The sequence below is a fragment of the Paroedura picta genome, chromosome 2, assembly GCF_049243985.1.
Source record: "Paroedura picta isolate Pp20150507F chromosome 2, Ppicta_v3.0, whole genome shotgun sequence".
Lineage (NCBI taxonomy): Eukaryota > Metazoa > Chordata > Lepidosauria > Squamata > Gekkonidae > Paroedura > Paroedura picta.
In genome coordinates this window covers 53,288,387-53,302,677 of record NC_135370.1, presented here as the reverse complement: position 1 = coordinate 53,302,677, position 14,291 = coordinate 53,288,387, and the positions used below count along the sequence as shown (strand labels likewise).

General features: G+C 42.9%; 1 protein-coding gene across 14 annotated transcripts in view; it reads left to right on the top strand.

Moving 5' to 3' along the window:
• Positions 1–14,291, top strand: part of KYNU (kynureninase) — a 138,623-nt gene that overhangs the window by 102,453 nt on the left and 21,879 nt on the right. The gene's annotated exons all lie outside the window — the stretch shown is intronic.

Here is a 14,291-nt window from a genome sequence, read left to right as displayed (position 1 = left end):
AGATGCAGTCCTGATCTAGGCATAACTGACAAAATATAGGCCACAAAATAATCTTTGGGGGTTTTAGCAATTCATAGTTTGGCACATCTAGATTTGTTTATAGTGCCATTGTTTTAAAGATAACCTTCACTCCAAATATTACTTGGAAGTACATGGTCTTTTTTTTTTTACCCTTCTTTTATTAAAAACCTTGTATTACCTCACCCTTTTGTTGAGCTTGTAGTTCTTTGGATCCAGGCCCATAATCATTAATGTTCACTGAGCAAAAAAGGCTCAGAACTTTTCCAGTTCTGGAAAAGATGGAAAAATTGCTGAAACCCTGTTGAAGAAACATGATAGGAAATTAAAGAAAAAGTACTCTTCTGCTTGCTCTGCTACAATCCTACATTGCAACTATGGAGTATTTATAGATTCCCCCACTAACACTCACCTATGATTTCTTCTCCTATCAGTAACAATCAAATAATATATACTTCAGTTCAGGAAAAAAGCCACAGTCAGAATAGTTCAGCAGTGGAATCAACTGCCTAAGGAGGTGGTGAGTTCTTCCTCATTGGTGGTCTTCAAGCAGCAGCTGGACAGATTCTTATCTTGGATGCTTTAGGCCAGTGGTCCCCAACCTGCGGGCTGCGGCCCGGCGCCGGGCCGCGGCTCCCTCTCCCCGCCCCCCCACCGCAGTAAAAAACTTCCCAGGCCGCAAGCTTGCGGCCCGGGAAGCTTCTTACTGCGGGGAGGGCGGGGAGAGGGAATCAGGGCCAGGCCGAGCCTGCGCGGCCCGATCCGCGGGCATGGCCCGCGGGTGTGGCCCGATCCGCGGGCGCGGCTCGTGGGCGCGGCTCGATCCGCGGGTGTGGCCCGCAGGCGCGGGCCGATGTGTGGGCGTGGCCCGCGCTGGCGCGGTCCCCGCGGGCGCGGCCCGATGCCCTGCCAGTCCCCAGCCTAATAAAGGTTGGGGACCACAGCTTTAGGCTGATCCTGCACTGAGCAGGGGGTTGGGCTAGATGGCCTGTATGGTCCCTTTCCAACTCTTTGATTCTATGATTAACACATTTTGGAACTTTTAATAGAAAAGTCCTGAAATCAAATGGCATATTTGTATAAAAACTTAATATGCCTGCATTTGAGCACTGCAGTATTTGAGGGGACCTTACCCACATCAAAGCAACATCACTATAACTTGTTCACATGTTCAAATCGTATTCACTGAACATGAGACAGATGAGCAAGCATGCACTGTCTGGCTCTCATCCCTGGATATCTGCCCATTCACTGAAAATTGGGAGCACAGTCCTGTGTATACTAGGTAAGCCCTTTCATATCCACTGAATGTACAGAACGTACAAAACTCAGGCAATCCAGACCTTTGGAGAGCTTTTACTCTTGAGACAAGATGCTTTACCCGCCGCTGTACTGAAGGGCAAATTTAGGAGGATTCCATGTTAAGATCACTTATATATGGACAAAGATGGGAAGGTTTAATCTATGGAACATGTTATATTTAAGTGTAACTTGTATAAGCACATCTGAGAAACTCTCATAGATCCCTTATGCCCAGTAATCCCAAGGAAAGTTAGAAGTTTTTATCACTGTAGATTTTTAGAAGGTAAGAACTAAGAGATTACATTCCAAGTGACCAAGTGTGGCAGTTTGATAATAAAACATCAGAAAGAATGGTTAAAATTTAGATGTAGAGAAGCTATGTAGCTAAGAATATCAGCAAGTATATATGATGTTTTTTAAAGTATGTTTTTAACTGATGTAACGTTTTTTTCTAACGTTATTTCTGATGGTCTTGGACTATGTAATAAATACTTGAGATTTGAATGGGGTGGAACCAACCATTCAGGCCTCCTGCCCCCTCCTTCCACATGTTCAGTAAACGATTCAGTGGTGTGAACAGTATTACTCTTGCAGCACAGGACATCAGCATTTGGCAGAGACATTAAAATCAATCCTGTAAGTTGGTGCCCAGGGCTTCCAAGGATGGATCTCCATAAGTAAGGACTTTTGTTTAACCCCTCTTTCTTCAATAAAATTAAACACACGTCAAGAGTAGAAGCCCTTGCCAGAACTAAATGACTGCTTAGCGACTGTCTTTATGGAAAATATTGGATATTGGTGAGATACTCATGCCTAAAATATCACTTTCAGACAACAAGTTGGAAAAATCTCCACTCACTGAAAGAAGAAGAGCTGCTTTGTGTCCCCTGCTTTTCACTGTCTGAGGGAGTCTCAAAGTGGCTTATGTCCACCTTCCCTTTCCCCCAAAAAAACAGACATTCGATGAGGTAAGTGAGGCTGACAGAACTCTGATAGAGATTGCAATATGAGCACAGCTTCTAACAGGGCTGTGAGGAGCTCAAGGTCACCCAGCTGCCTGCATGTGGAGGAGCAGGTAATCAAACCCAGCTTGCCAGATTAGAAGCCTCTGCTCTTAGTCACTACACCAAGCAGGTTCAAGGGAGGCATTTCAGAGTAAATAGACTGAGCAGCAATAAGTAGCTACATATAGATAGCTTCTGAAAAATCCCAATTTTATAACTGCTAAACCCACACACTTTAAAATATAAACTGCCTCTAATATTTGACTTCCAGTAGAGGTTGAGAAGATAGCTAATGTAACACAGTTGGGTCTTTTTTAAAAATAAAATTAAGGCTCCAAATCTGAACCTGGAAATACAAACTGTTGAGCATGATTTTTATGCTGTTCAAATTAATAGGGAGAGAATACATGTAAAATAAAACCATGCATTGTCTGAAAAAAAAATGAATAGGGTATACTTCCTCCACTCACATAATACGAGAGCTAGAAAGGCACTAAAATGAGCGCACACCAAGTGTCATGAGTGCTAAGAAAGTTGTGTGGAGTAAAAGTGAAGAGAGATAAAGGAACAGGAAGGATTATTCAGGGTAAGCAGTAACTAGTAGCAGGAAGCATTGTGAAACCTGGCAATGGTAGTGCAGGATAAATGGTTCTGAAGAGGGACATAAAGGGACATAGGGAAGGAGTGTGCTGTGATGGATGACAGAGGGAGGCTTGGCTAGGCACAGAGAGCAGAAGAGCAGAATGTACAGAGGCAGGACTGAGAGGAGGCATGACAAAGAATGGCAAATTGGTGGAAAGCCAGCACAGAGAGGGTAAGAAAGCAGAGCAAGGAGAAATGGTGGCCAGATTTTCAGGACTTTCAGGGAGTCTTGACTGAGCTCAGCTCACAGTGAAGTGCTTGTTCATGTGCCTCACTGCAAGCAGAACTTACAACTTAACTCAGGATTATTGCAAAGCTGTCAGAAGTGTGCTGAATGGTGGTTTTGTCACAGAATCAGAACACTCGGCAGTGATGAATGGGCAGCAGGACCAAAACACCATGAAATTACAGGCACATTTATATTCTGTGTCGTGTCTGCTGGGTTGTTGTAATCTTCCTCTGCATTACTGATCCAAATGACATTATTGAGGGAAGTTGTCAGACACTGAAAAGCATCTGGTGGGCGCAGCAAGAGTAGCCTTTGCCTCTATCTACCCATGAGGGGCAAACAAAACATTGTTCTTTACCAGACAGAGGAAGGATAGAATGCTGCTGCATTGCCCTGTCCATTCTGCAGTCTTAGGAGCCAGATTCTGTAAGCAGCGTCTCCATGCTCAGCAAGCAGCACATGAAAACAGAATACCACCAACTACGAGGAGTGATTTCTTATATAAATTAAAAGTCTTCCAAAGCTGATAACTCAGCAGCATAGTTGGTGAAAGACAAACATATCAATACAGTCCTCTTAATCTTTCATACTTCTTGTCAGTGCCTTTTTTTTTTTTTTAGGTCAGCGTCCTGGGAGACGGAAATGTTCTCCAACGGATTTCTGGGCCTAGTCTCAGGCTTTTTCTTTGCTAGGCAGTATGTGTTTCTTGTGCATAAACATTCTAAGATACAGGCCTGTCTTGAAATGAGAATAGGCCTCTGAGGTAGGCATGCACTATCCAGTGTGGGCTGTAGGTAACTGATGCTAGAATTTCACTAACTGGAAACTGTAGATAAGTGATCTTCTGTCACATTCTCTGTTGTACATACATTGAATTTATCAGTGCCTGGGTACTAGTCTGGCCTTGTCAATAAGTTTCTATAGTTCACAGTGTGGTTATTGCCAATTTATGAATATCTGATGTAAACGCTCAGGTGTAAAAGCCTGCCTGAAGAACTGGAGCAAATTGCTGTATTGTACACTCTGACTGTTAATGTGAGATATGCTCTACTGAGCGTACCATCACAAACATCCATGAAAATTTAAAGCAGTTCATGGTGTTATGTGGGGGTTCATAGATGGAAGAGAATGCAGGGATTCAGAGTCCATTTAAATCCCTGTGTTTGGTTTTCAGTTCCCTGTGAAAGCTGCAAAAACAGCTGAGTGATGGGGAGGTAACTCCTCACCACTCAGCTGTTTCAGATTGTCTTGGGCATTCTCGTTAAACTTTAAAGAGGCTCACTGCTCAGCTGTTTTTGGAGCTTTCTTCTGCAGTTTCTTTAAACTTAAGCAGACTGCACAAGTCAGTCCAAAACAACTGAATAGTGGGGAGCACATCCCTAGTACTCAGCTGTTTGGGGGCAGTCTTCTGCTGCCCCTTTAAAGTTTAAAGAGAATGCACAAGACAACCTGAAACAGCTAAGCAATGAGAAGTACCTCCATCATACAGTGGTTTTTGTACAATGTATTCGAACTTTAAAGGGCCTGCATAAGAGCCTGAGAGCTGAGTTTTCCCTGTTGCTCAGCTGCTTTTTGGGTTTTATGCAAATCTGTTTAAAAGAGACTTTGGCCCTTTTCAAGGTGAGTTGCAGGGCCACAAACGCAAACTGGTTCTGTTCGTGAACAAACCTCCTTGTTTGGTTGAGTTTGTGAATCAGTTCATGAGTTGGCCATGAGCCATGAATTGACATGAACCACATTTTATCAGTTTGTGCCCATCCCTAATCCTAAGTAAAGCTCTGCTTTTAAGTCCATTGGAATAATTAATCTTAGACAGGTTTGACTATGGTTGCAGTGTTGACCTTGTAGGAATATGTCATTTCCAGTGAATTAAACAGGATGTTTAGGAGGTTATTAATTCATATGGTCGCTGTACATCAGAACTAACTTCATAACACATAACACACATATGCACATATATTCTAACCATTGTGGCCCTATGATAATTAGGGAAAGGGCAGGTTGGTGGAGCATGTCCAGGGCCCTGAGAGTGCCTGGGCTTGGGTTCCTGGCAGACAGACACGCTCAGCTGGCAAATCAGAGCACGGCCAGTAAAGCTGCCCACTCCCTGATTGGGCTGGCCCCTGGAGGAAACGCCCTCCCTAGCCAGCCACGAGCCTCTCCAAAGCCAAAGCACCACACAAGCTGCACTGCCGTGGCTGATGCACCGGCAGTGCCCCACCACTCCACTTGGCTGCTGCCAGTAGTGGGCCGGAGGAGCTGGCAGCAGAGCCAGTGAGGAGGTGGTGGCAGTGGAGGTGCCGACAAGGAGGTGGCCATGCTGAAGACCATCAAAAGGATGAGGTGGTGGCGCTCAGAGCACAGCAGAGCCAACAGCAGTGTGGGGTTGTCGTCATCAGTGGATTGACATGCGGGAAACCACTGACACCAGTGTGGAGAAGGTTACGGCCATTGCTATGCTGCCTCACAGGTTGGGGACAAGGCGGCGGTGGCAGCCGGCCTTGGACCTGCCAGCCCCAAGGGTGACACATGCTCGCCAATCCACCTTGGGAGGGGGAGGTGGGTGATGGTAAGATCGGCTGCTCCATGCTTCAACATAGCTTGCTCTCCCCCCCCCCTTGTCTCACTAGCTGCATTTATTGCTGCAGCGGGCTATCTCACTAGTACACTCTATAATAACATTGGTTTCCTGCACTGGAATGTCCATTTGTCCTTGTAAGCCTTGTCTTGATGTGTAGGGGTAAAATTGCATATTTACTATTATATATGAAAAATACAGGCAGCACGATGGGTTTTTTAAAGTTGATTTTTTTGGATGGGGAACTATTCCTAAGCAGAATTCTTTCAAAAAATACAATTTTAAAAGATGAAAGGGTTATAAATATATGTAACACAGTCAAGAGAATAATAGATAAGCTTCAGCAGAGGATTAAAGTGGAGCGGTACATAGACTTGTATTTAGAATTAAAGCATTTACAAAGCCATAAGTTAGTGCATGCTTACCAGCAGGTAAGGTTTTAAAATAAAAAGAAGTTTGTCATATGTTCGTAGGATGCCTATAGACAAAAAAATCTTTAAAGGAAAAACAAAACAAAAAAGGACATGCCTATGCATATACACTAGGATGCAGCTTTGAAAAAGCTCAGAATAACTTGAAATGACTTCTTGGCTGCCAAAGGAAAAAAATATTTTCTTTCTCAGTTGCACAGTGACTACCAAAGCAAGTTTTTACCCTCTTAGTATATCTTTAGCTTATATGTAACATTGGTAGAACTGCCATCTCTCAGCTGTCACCCCCTGGAATTTTTGCATGTGTGCACACATTTGTAGTTGTCGGGTAGGGGAGGGACTTGCCCGTCACATCAAAGACACAAACACCAACTTGAATTTGGTAAAGGCCACAGCATTTATTGGTTTACACACACATGAGTGAAGGTAACCATACTCCTGGCACGGATCCAATGGCCCGCTCCCCTCCCTTCCTATATCCCATTGATTACTTAATATGGAAGGGGGGAAACCCCTCCAGCAGGCCTGCCCATGGGGTCCAAGCATCATGCCTGTTGACCTACCCCTCTCCATCAGGCTTGCCAGAATTATAAGAGAAGCCACCGGCACCACCCTTCCCCCCTGCACCGCGGCACTGGCTGCTTTGGGCTGGAACGGCCGCTTTGGTGGCCGAAGCGCACAACCCTAGATTAGAAATTCCCTGGGTATGCAAGGAAGGACCACAAGACACAACACATCTTTTCCTGTCCACTCACAATATGCCTAAGTTCATAAAATCAGCATTTCTGTCAGATGACTATCTATTAATCTATGTCTCATTCTTCTCATGTCTCATTCTTCTCCCCCAGCTGGGACTTGAAGCAGCTTTTATAATACGGTTTCCCCATCCTACTTTTTATCACAACAATAACTTTATGAAATAAACCAAGGTTTGTGATGGGCGCAAGGTCAGCCAACGGGTTTCCATGGTTGAAGCGGAATTTCAACCCAGTTCACTCAGGATACTAATTCGCCACTTTATCCACTATACCACACTAGCTTTGGCAGGTATATTGCAACACCTCTTCCAAGTACATAATTGACATCATGCATTACCACAATTATCTACCAGTCCTTCAGATCTCTGCACCAGGCAGCAGCAGGACATAGGGGGGTGGGAGGTCTGCTAGACCTGATCTGACTAGCCGTAGGTGAAGAGTTTGTCAGTCTTCCACTCTGGTATAAAGACTCATGGGTCTGTCTATAATGTAGAATCATAGTTCCTTTTTTGCCTGTCAGCCGTAAGTATTATTGCTGATGTCTGCCTGAGGGAGCAGATTTAGACTCAAAGCTAGACCAAGGCACTGCACACCCTGGACTTGCACTATATCATATTTGGCCTGTCATAGCTTCTGTGGTGTCCAACATTGACACTGCTCATGCGAAGGCCAGCTGAGGTTATGGAAGATCTAATGCTTTCCAGTGCATGAGGACTGGCAGCCTGCTCTCATCTGTGTACCGTCTCTTTGCTGTCAAAAACAGCATGTGGCCAAAGGAGGAGGAGGAACACTCCTCTCAGTTCTTTCCTTTGCTCTGTGGAGGAAGGATTACCTTTCTGCTCACTTTCCTCCACATTTCTTGAGAACGTTTGTTTTTCTGACAGCTGTCAATATTTCTTCAGTGGCATCTCACAGCTGAAGAAGAAAAAGAGTTGGTTCTTATATGCTGCTTTTCTCTACCAGAAGTAGTCTCAAGGCGGCGTACATTCACCTTCCCTTTCCTCTCCCCACAACAGACACCCTGTGAGGTGAGTCTGAGAGAGCCCTGATATTCCTGCTCGATCAGAACAGCTTTATCAGTGCTGTGGTGAGCCCAAGGTCACCCGACTGTATGTGGGGGAGCGCATAATCAAACCCGGCTCACCAGATTATCTGCGGGGTAAGTGAGCTTGCACTGAAGCTACAAAGATGAAAACAGGGTTCCATTTGGTCTTCTATGTAGGCACATATCCCCCTCCCTCCACCCTCCCATAGGCTCTCTGTTTTAGATATTCTGCGCATACATGCACACACACACGAAGAAAGGATAGCTTCTGTGGTTGGAATCTATGGTATCACTGCCTTCCTTAGCTTCCTCCTTCAACTTCATCTTCTCCTCACACTACCGCCATATCACCTGGAATGTCCCATGACAAAGCTGGCAATCCTAACACACACATTTGCACCAGAGATGAAACAACTGAATTGAGACTAAGAGCATTCGGTTCAAGACCATAACAAAGGGGGTTTGTATGGACCATCAATTCACATCGTGGCCAGTGGAATGAGCGGAAAAGTTTGGTGGTAGCATTGAAGAACAAATCAGCAATACAGTTTTTTTTCACAGATTTGGTCCTAGTTCTAATAAGCAGCAATTGTTTCTTTAAAGGACTGCATGAGGAGAAGGCAAAGAGACAGCTGGGCTCTAACAGCAGTCACTTAACTAGCTAATAAAGGGCAGGATCCAGCTATTTGGATGCCACAGTTTGGGATAGCAGCTGTATCAAGATTCTACACAAAGGACAGTGAACTTGACAGTTGAGAAACTATTCATTTCCCACATAATGTTGTGAGATAACATTAAAATGCTTATGAACTATAGCAAAATTTCACACCAACTTCTTAAAGTACCCTTGACTATACTAAAAAATGAGCTGTTTTCCCTGCCAAATGAAGAGGGGAAAGCAGTTCAAGTGCCTCTAGCTCGTTTGAAAACCAAAAGTTAAAACTTCCCCTGAGAAGGGGCAGGCTAGAAATAAAGGCTTTGGCTAATTAGGTTTAATGGGACATTGTCTTGGGGTTTGTGATTTATTGGGTCAATCTAGGCCCACCACAGACCTGCAGGGTTCTTTTTCCGGATTCTCCATGAGAATGGCAAATATCCAAGGGCAACTCTTTTAATATTTGAAGGAATGCGGTAAATAAAATGGGCAGGTTTTTTTTAACATGAAAAGCAGTTTCAGGAGACTAGTTATGAGTGGAAGAGTAGCAAGGGAGTGCCTACTTAACCCTTTCCCTACTGGCTATTTTTCAACTGAAAATTCTCTCTGTCGGGTAACATATATGTGGTTACCCAATGGGACTTTGTTTCATGTTTTCTACATAAACTATGCTTTCTTCCTAAGACATGTATGTTGTAGTGTACCAGTGAATCTGTTTGATCTTGTAAAATGTTATATCTCATAAAGAAGTCCAGCAGGACATGTTGGGCTGTATCTAATCTATTTGAAGTACTTGAGAAGTTTTAAAAATCATTTCCTTGTATTTTTTTAAAGCAACAAGTAATTCTGTGTATTTCCCACTCCCACCCCTCTCCACCTCAATTTGGTGTTTGGTCAAAAGAACTGATCTATGTGCATTCTGCAAGAATAGTTGATTATCTGTAGATTGAACAGTTTTAATTCAACTTCATTAGCCTTAGAAGGGTCTGGTCTGAGTAAGATCTTTTCTTGGGATTTAATTTAGGCTCCAAATCTTTTGGCTGCTTGCTCATACTTTTTCTCTGGCCAGTCTCAGTGAATGAAATTACCTTTCCTCATCACAAAAGCCTTCGAGGCTTCCAAAGGAGTTCTGTATGAATTCACCAAGACCTGATTAGATTCCCTGTGTAATGGCCATTTCTCTTTCACATACTCTGAGCACAGAAAACTTGTATCTTGTTAGAAAACTGAACTCAATCTCCTTTTGTTTTGACCTAAAGGGGTAATATGGAGGGACATGTTCAGAAATTGGTGTATTCCCAGTTGAACTAAATCTAAAAGACTAACAAGAGAGAGAAAATATCAGTCTTAAAAGAAGACATGTGCATCCTCTGTCTTCCCATCCCTATCAGCAGTAAATCACATGGAACTTAGTTGGCCAAACAATTCTTGCTTTATAGGAACAGAGTGAATCTGTCATGCTCAATTTGGTTCACCTGTTAAATTAAACCTTTTACCTAAGACATAGGTGAAATCTGTTCTATGAAATGACATTCTAGTTATTTGGAAGATATAGCAATTATTTCAGATTGTAATTTTTTGCAATGTCAACCAAAATAACATAGTTATATAAGACAATGCTTTTAGAGATCCCTTCCCTGTCAAAAAAACAAAAAACAAAAAGCAATCTGGTTCCTGGGCTTAAAGGCAGCTTGACCATTTTTAGAGATGACGGGGGTGAACAGATTGATTTCCCCCTGGTGTTAAAATGCAAAAGAAATTAGTAGACGAAAAATGAAATGCGATATGCCCATATCATTGTAATCCTATTGCCTTGGTCTTTTGGGGAACTCACATTTTAGAGATATGCAAACTTGCAATTCTTCACTGGAACGTAGGATTTTGCCATGCATTTTATGGGAGCCATCAGCTAATACCATACAGCAATGGTATGCATGATTTCGGTACAGATGATAATTAGAAAATATTTATACCAAGATGAAAAGGGCAAGAAAAAATTCAACTGAATGTGTGAAAGATCTGAAATGCAACAGGATGAAAATTAATCATTACCTAGTTTTAAAAGTTTCATATTCTATAGATCTTATAATTAAGTTCAGGATCACGTACGAGAACAAAGGAAAAGAGGACTGCCATAATGACTATTTTTCCAGGTTAAAACATATTTTGCAATTTGCATGTAATTTTGCTTTAAAATAGTTCTGCGCCAGCTTGTCAAATTAACCGGAGATCTCTGTATACACGGATGTTGGAAAATGGGTCTCCTATGTTCAAGCTGAGTAATTTAAGAACTATGAGATAAAATTAGCATTATTTTGTAGGACTAAAGTAGCAATCCTAAGCAGGTCTATTCAGAAATAAGTCATATTTTATTCATGGGGCTAACTCCTAGAAAAGTATTCATAGAATTGAAATTGAAATGTTCTTTTGTTTTGAAAAAGTCTTGTTCTTTCCGTTCTCATTGTGTTATAGCAAAACCAATGAGCTGCACCATCAAAACCATGAATGAGGGATTCATGAGGTAAAAATGTCAGTAAAAATGTCAAGCATTGAAAGGGCCCTGGTGATAAAAAGGTTGGGGACCACTGGTGTATAGAACAGAGCAAATCTTTTCAGTATCTGGGTAGTATCAGAATCCCCACAAAATAAAGCAGGTCATTCCTCTATTGACTCCAGAGTAAACATTGATATTGGGCCAGGTTATATGATATGGGAAATGCCGGGTTACTGTCGGGGTGGTAGTGATGATACTAGCCTTATCATTCTACATTATTAACCCCACCAGACTCACTGTGGTGACATGTGAAACTTGTTAAGATTCACACTTCAGCCAGCTGATGAAAAACAGCTGATTCTTTAAGCCCCTGACTGCTGACTTTTTAACATTCTAGTAAGATCTGATGACTGGGTGTTGGAATACTCCATCATGGGGGCAGAGAACGGGAGTAACAGGGCAGAAATTGCTTGTAAGGTGCTATGAATCCTTTTGAGGTTTGGCTACATACTCATAGGACTTCTGGGTTGTGGGAGGCTCCAGGGTATGCCCCAGGCCTGGCTAGGACCTTCAAAAGACTGGGTTGTTGAAGCCTGGTTGGAATAAATCAGCCTGGGTTTCTAGCTTAGAAGGAGTGGAATAGGGCAGTACTCAACTCCTGTTCCTCTCTGTCGGAGGCCAAGGGAAGACATTTAACCAAAACTGGGCTCTAGTGGGTGATGGCTGGAGCATCAGACCCCATGGTTACTGAAGAAATGCTCATGTGAGCAATTGATGAGGAGACCTTTGGAGCTGCAGCATTCCATTGGAAAACCCCACTTGCAGTAATGGAGTAGTCAGCGCATTGCTCCCATCTGTCTTTTTCCCAGTTTCAAAAGTCATGTTCTGATATATTTCTTTAAAGCTAGTTGCAGGTAGTGGATGAAAGCTTCCTTCCATGGGTTGGGAGTAAACTGTTCCTATCCTGCCTATCGTCAGGTTTCAGATATTTCAATCAATAGATTCAAATACTTGAGAGACTATCATATAGAGCAGGGGCAGTCAACCTGTGGTCCTCCAGATGTCCATGGACTACAAATCCCATGAGCCCCTGCCAGCAAATGGTGGCAGGGGCTCATGGGATTTGTAGTCCATGGACATCTGGAGGACCACAGGTTGACTACCCCTGATATAGAGGATGGAGAAGAATTGTTTTCTGTTGTCCTCAAAGGAACAGGCTTCCTTGGGAGGTGGTGAGTTCTTCTTTGGACGTTTTTAAGCAGAGGCTAGATAGCCATCTGACAGAAATGCTAATTTTATTAACTTAGGCAGATTGTGAGTGGGTGGGCAGGAAAGGATGTGCCAGTGTTTGTTTCTTGTGGCCCTTCCTTGTATACCCAGGGAATTGCTGATAACCACTGTGGGATTGTAGGTGAATTTCCTCCAGGCCAGGCTGAATTCTGGAGATATTTGGTGTCTCCAAATGAACTACATGGGAGCCAAATTGACTATATCTTATGCAGCTGACTATGGTCCAGTTCAGTCCTTACTGTCAAAATATATCCAAGTGCTAATTGTGGTTCAGATCATGAATTGTTGCTGGAAATGATCTGTGTTCATCCCACTACCAAAAAAGGGTGACTCAAAAACCTGTTCCAATTATTGTACAATAGCCCCCATTTCTTATTCTAGTAAGATCCTGCTCAAAATCATGCAACAATACATAACAACAACCTTTGAAAGAGAATTACCAGCTGTTCAAGTTGGTTTTTGACGGGGGCATGGTCCTCTTGATCACATAGTCAATCTGTCCAGCACCCAGAGGCCCCTGAAACCACTGCAGGCCAGGTGGACCATGCTGCAACTCAGCTTTATCCATCAGGATCCCACAGCCCCCTGGCCACAAGGTGGCCTTCAGTAAGTCTGTGGCCAGAAAGTCTCTTCAGTTTTAGGATTTGGCTTCATACGAGCACCCATCAGAGATTGAAATAGGTGATTTACCTCCCCTCCTTGTCTTCAAAATGAAGGAAGGGGAAGGCATGCATCTGAATGTGAAGAAAGAACAGTTTAGATTCTGGAAGATAGAGAAATAGCTGCTAAGAGTCTCTCTCTGGGCTCAGTTTGCTTGCTCATGTCTCTATACACTCTACACACACTATACATAGATGTCTTTTAAAAGTACTATAAAATGTGTTTATGTTATGGGGTGGTAATGGTCAGAAGCTCTCATTCTCATGAGGCTGCACAAATGTATGTATGTAATCATTAGTAGCCAGGCCTCTCCTTACCTTGAGGGGTAGTTTACCATAAATGCCCTTCCATAACATCCCAAACATTAATTTACAGTGCACTGTCAGGCAGCAATGGACACAGGAATAAATGTCAGATTCATGGCACTGTCTGCTCCCAAGACGGAAGCATGGACACCAGCCAAGTGTCACATCTCCAGGATCTATTTGAACAGTTAGATTAAATTATGTGAAGGGGCCAACTCACTAATCCCAGGAATTCATATCTTTGGGCCAATAGGCTCTCTGAGAAAGTTGGTATTCATTTCATCAGTTCCCAGTCTCTCCTTCCCCTCATACCCACAGAACCCAGTTAACAATCACTAACAGCTTGACACACCTTTACATTTTCCTAACCAGCAACCTAATGATTGTCAAGAAATATTAACATATTTAGTTCTATCTAGGTAGACCAATCACAGGCATTGTCTGTTGTGTGGGAAACAGTTGTGGTTCTGTCCTGAGTATTGTCCTCATTCTAGACAAACCCATCACATGCCTTCTAGTTTCTTGTCATACACAAGAAATCACACAATTGTTTTAGGGGCTAGCACATTAGCCATAGCTCGAGGATACAATTTCCCCATAAAACTAAAGTACCTAGCACCAGTCACACTGTGTGTATTCTCTGGGTACCCTGTATACACCTCCTACTTGCATGTAGGTTTCTCTTTCCTTTCCATCAAGTGCTAGCAATTTCACTGAACCTGTGGATTTCTTCTCAGTGTTATAATAGTAGCTATAATTTCCCCTCTTCCTAAAGCTATTCTATTCAACCCTGCTTTTTCTATACCACCTAGAGCTGCAAAGAAATGGGCAGTATAGAAATCTAAATAAAAAAATAAAATAAAAAATAAATAAAAATAAT